This window comes from Miniopterus natalensis, chromosome 2, assembly GCF_054644295.1.
Source record: "Miniopterus natalensis isolate mMinNat1 chromosome 2, mMinNat1.hap1, whole genome shotgun sequence".
In the NCBI taxonomy this organism is placed as follows: Eukaryota; Metazoa; Chordata; class Mammalia; order Chiroptera; family Miniopteridae; genus Miniopterus; species Miniopterus natalensis.
In genome coordinates, this window is record NC_142082.1 from 8,481,510 (window position 1) to 8,486,857 (window position 5,348).

Genomic DNA, 5,348 nt, shown 5'->3' on the forward strand with positions numbered 1-5,348 from the left:
TTCTGCTCGGCTAATACTCTGTCTGAACCCAGACTGCCTAGGACTCAGCTTTCATATCAAAGACTAAATAACGGCCTACATCACACGCTCCTTTGGGCGTCTGACTACAGCAAGTCCCTATTTGGCTTTACTATTCCCATCTTGGCACTGACATCTCGTACCGTCCTGGCTGGGCTAAGGGGCCCAAATAGGAGACCTTTGGCCACTGCATAGCATCACCTGTCTTTTTGGAGGAATGCTGACATTTATTCCCAGTGGTCCAAATAAGCCAATATTCAGATATCCACCCACTTGGGACACAACAGATCTAAAGGTTAATAAAAATATGAAGAAGGCAAGTGTGAAAGGTAGCATCTGAGAAATCAGTATCCAACTTCTTTTTTTTAAGGAAAAAAATACTGGTGTTAGTAAAATACAACCTACCCTGCTATTAGTCCTGTCGATGGGGAACCTGCTAACCTTGCAGAAGTGCTGTGTTCACCTGGAGGCCTCAGGCACAGTGCTGACCATGGCCAAGAGTAGGTGGACCTACTGGGCCTCAGAAAGACAGTTCTGACCTCAGCCAGCCCTGCCAGAAAGTGGACACCTTATTCATGAATGAGGAATTGAAGGGACACTTTCCTGTGGCAGTGTCCTCACCATTTCTGTCTGGAAAATTCTTACTTAAAATTCCAGATATAATTCACATTGTGGGACCTCCTCGGTGCCTCTGGTTCTATCTGTGACCCACTTACCTTTGTGTCCTCAGCTCTTCATATCGTGATGTGCAAATATAGGCACGTGAGAAACGCTCGGTGAATTAACACACATTACACATCTGGAGCTTTCAGCAGTGTGGGTGCTCTGATCACCGACCAGAGAGAGACTCAAACTCCAGATCCCCAGTGTTGGATGTTCAAACAGAAACTGAGAATTCTGCTTCTGCTTAGAATATAGGAGCTTCAGGAAGATGCCACTCTCACCTTAGCAATGAGGAAAAAACAGGCCATCTGCAAAATAATAACTGTTTTTGAGCACATCAGAAAGCTGAGGTTGTAAGGCAACGGAGTGAACTCAATTCTGAAGAATGACTAGTCCATGAAGGGGAAACAGGTGACACAGGCCAGTTCACCTTTGGCAGAGCAAGAGAGGAAAATGGAGTTGCTACGCAAGCAGGCTGGAAGAAAACTGCTAGAAGGTTGTCAGGTTCTCAGAGGCCAAGGGCAGGCTGGGAGACCATTTAGAATGCCTGGGAGCCTCAGACATAGGGGAAGGGCCTCACTCACTGTCTTCTTCCCACAGCTTCCCACTGTGTGCCGGGCAGGAAACAGTCCCTGACAAAGGTGCATTGCTTCTGCATAGAAGCAGATCTGTTGTCCTCAGGGAGGAGCTGGAAAAGGCTCATGTGCAGGGTCCTGAACTGGATACAAAACAAACGAATGTAAGAAAGAGGTGAGAAAATCTCCCGTGCCCAAGGCTCTGGGAAGCTTTGCAGCCAGGAGCAGCAGCTGGGCGAAACGCTGCGCCATAGATGTGTCTCCTTGGAAACCTTGCTGCCACCACCTGCCTCTCAGCACCTGCAATCGTGGAGCTTCTTTCTGAGCAGTCTGGACCCACGTAGGGCCTCTGCCATCCGACTGTCCAAAATCTCATCTCCTCACAAGTGCCCACAGCCTTGTGCTGCTCATTTCCTCCATGTGTCTCATATGGGGTCACAGTCAGACCCTAGCTGCAAGGGAGTCTGGAAAGCATCATTTTAATTTTTAATTTGGAGGGAACTTTTTTCTTTCTCAGTTCAAGCACACACCCTAGCTGTAGTTCAGGATGGGATCCTATAAGTGTGTTGAAATAGGAGTTGAAAAGCCAGTCCAAACATCTGCTGCTCCTACCATCCAACAAGATACCATGACATCACCCTGTTTATTTCCCTCCTGGTGCCGGAGCACTGAGAACAAGGTAAAAAACACAGGGTTATTGATTTACTTTATTTTTATTTTTTTAAAAAATATGTTTTTATTGATTTTAGAGAGAGAGGAAGGGAGAGGGAGAGAGAAGCATCGATGTGAGAGAGAAACATTAATCGGTTGCCTCCAGTACACACACTGACTGGGGATGGAACCCACAACCTGGGTCTGTTCCCTGACCAGAAATTGAACCAGCGACCTTTCAGTGCACAGGGTGACACTCAACCAACTGAGCCACACCGGCCAGGGCTACTTTTATTTTCTTAATGTCTCCCCCACCTCTTTCATTTATAAGTCCACTTGGGCAGGGGCCCTGTCCACCTTGCCCTTTGGTGTGTCCTCAGTATAAACTACAGTAACCAGCATATAGATGGCACTCTGTACATATTGCTGAATAAATCACAGACCCATTTGAGTACTGAGTAAAAACAAAACCAAAAATGATTACCCTCTCCATGGAAAAATACCTATAGGCACAGGCACGACATTTACATTCAACTTTCTGAAATCCCCAGGAAGGAAATGCAGTAAGGAGACAGAGGTGATGTGTGTTCTTCCTTCCCTTGCTTGAAATGCATGTGGGACTATTAAAATGTGCATGCCCCCCCCACCACAAATAAAGTAGAGAGAAAATATTCGAAATGCCCCCAGCCTTCCTGCAGGTAGGAAAGCACGTGTCTCTGGCAGGCCACTGCCCTAAAAGTGCAGGCGGCCCGCGAGCACCATGTTTGGAAGTGCCTGGCCGGCCTGCAAGTGCGCAGTGTGTCTCCGTCGGGCGTTCACACAAATTCCTGGAACCTCTGCCAGCTGGCTTCTCAGATGGGCTCACTGGCAACAGAAAGGGAAGGGAAAAAATCCAAGGTCTTTGGGTGCATTTTTTTCATTCTCCTGGTACAGCAAAAGCCTGAGAAGGGATCCTCTGCGGTTGACTAATAGCCAGAAAGGGAGATTAACAAGAAAGGAAGGCATGCGAGTTGGGGGGCCCGTCTCTGCGCTCCTGTGAGAATTCGGCGTTCGGTGCATTCATCTTCTCGGTCTGTGGGCATCGCCGCCCCTTGGCCCATTGGCTTCCCTCTTCCTTCACCAGGAAGGGACAGGAGTCAAGGGCAGTGGCAAGGCCCCAGCCTCGCAGCCCCACCCGCAGCCAGGGGGTGAGCTGGGACTCAGAACAGAGGCGGCTGTGGCTGTCCCATCTGGCTGCCCAGGGAGCAGAGGAAACGCTCCGGCGCCAGGAGCAACCTTGGCGTGGAGACGTCCCCCGTGGGGCGGTGAGCTCGGCAGCCGTCTGCCCTTCAGGGGCGAAGTGCTGCGAGCGAGCACACGCGTGTGCAGCACGTTAATCCAGTTGCGCTAAGCCGCCTGGTCCCTGTCGGGTTTCTGCACGCCTTCCTTTCCCAGTGGGGGTTCTTTCTTGTGACCCCCTCCTGTATAACTTGGCCAACTTAACCCTCAGGCTCCCCCCCTCCATGAAATGTGGCGATATTCACGACAGAGGGGAAGGGTGCTGGAAAGTTCCTTGCACTCATCTCCCTTCCCCTGAGTGACGATCCATCATGAGCACAATGCCTTTGAAATGTATTTTCTGTCAATGTAACAGGTGTCCGAACCTAGGGAGAATTTTCGTAAGTTTATTTGAACCAAAACGGACGATTGCCGGACAGCAAGATCGCAAACACTCTGGAGAAACAGCTTGGCCGTTTCTTTCACACATTTGGAATTAAGGAAGATTACCGGGCGAGGCCGAGATGGAGTTACAGGATCGTTAACAAGATCAGGTGCTCTCTTGAGGTTGGTTACACTTTCTGAAAAGAGTCATTTCAAAGGCGTGTTAACCTAAATGCACAGAAACAATGGCCGGGGCTTGCGGAAAGCAAAAGTCGACCTCGTACTAAAGAAGTTATATGCCAGCACCTGCCCAGGTGGGAACTTACAGTCAGACGACCTTGTGAGGTTAGTTTCCAACCAGCCCCTTTTTCGTCCACCGATTCAAATTTTATTTGCAAGCTGAGGTGAAAAAAATCTTCCATTTTCATAAACATCTCAATCTATTTCGGTGAGCAGAACTCTAGTGCGTGTAAGGCAGAGATAAAACTGAAAACCAAAATACGAAACACTAGCAATGGAAATGACACAGCGGGAAACCAAGCGGAGAGCTCCAAAAAGATTACATTAGTGAATTCACTTGAAAGGGAGGAATTCGAACAAGGGCCCTCAATTCAATTACTGGCAAAGGACCATTAAATGATGAAGACAAGTTAATAATAATCAAAGGGGAGGTAGCGGGCGGGGTGGGGAACAGGAAAGGGAGGAATGTTGGAGAGAGACGGAGGAGGTCGGGGAGCTAGTCTTCCCCTGCACCGACTCAATGAGCACTTATTTCGAACATGCTTTGGGGAAGGTTGTGCGAGAGACGAAATAAAGGAAACTGAAGAGAGGCATAAAGGGATCAAACGGTCTTGACCAAGAATCACGAACTCTTGAGACTGGGAGGGTCGCTGTAACATAATCTGATCAGCCCACTTTAGCTGCGTTATTTGCAATAACCAAGATGTGGAAGCAGCCCAAGTGCCCGTAAATAGGTGAGTGGGGGAAGATGTGATCCCCGTAGACAGTGAAATGCTCCTAGGCCATAAAAAGGGTGTCTTACCGTCTGTGACGGCATGCACGGACCTAGAGGGCATTACGCTCAGTGAAATAAGTCAGACAGAGACAGACAGGTACCCTGTGATTTCTCTGATATGTGGAATCTAGAGAACAAGATAAAGGAACCAACAAAACAGAAACAGACTCATAGACGCAGAGAACAGACTGAGGGGTCCAGACTGGGGGGGGGGGGGGGGTTGCAAGGCTGCGTGAATAAGATGAAGGGACTAAGAAGTACAAATTGGTGTTGCAAAATAGCCCTGGGGATGTCAAGAACAGCACGGGGGATGTAGTCAGTAATATTGTGATAACTGTGTGTGGTGCTTAGTGGGTACCAGCCTTAATGGGGGGGGATCAATTTGTAAATTATATAATTGTCTAACCCTTATGCTGTACACATAAAACTAATATGAAATAATATTGGATGTTAACTTTGAGAAATTAAAAAAATAGTCACCTAATTTTAAAATGAACTTTTGTTTTCCTGGCGTTTAGAATTTCAGGGCATAAATGTAAAAGAAGGCTGGTCTCTTTGCTCCCTCTCGTGTTGAGTGCTGGAATGACTTGCCCTTGGTAACTCGCAGCCCAGAACTGTGCGCTCCAGTAGTAAAGCCCACGGTGGAACTAGTACGCAGGGAAACGATACCAGTCATCCGCCCCTTCTGGAACATTATAGTTCATGTCCTCAGCTTTAAGGACAACATCGTTGGTAAATTCAAGTCAGCAGGAAAGGGAAAAAAGGCTTATTTCTTTGTTCTCTTG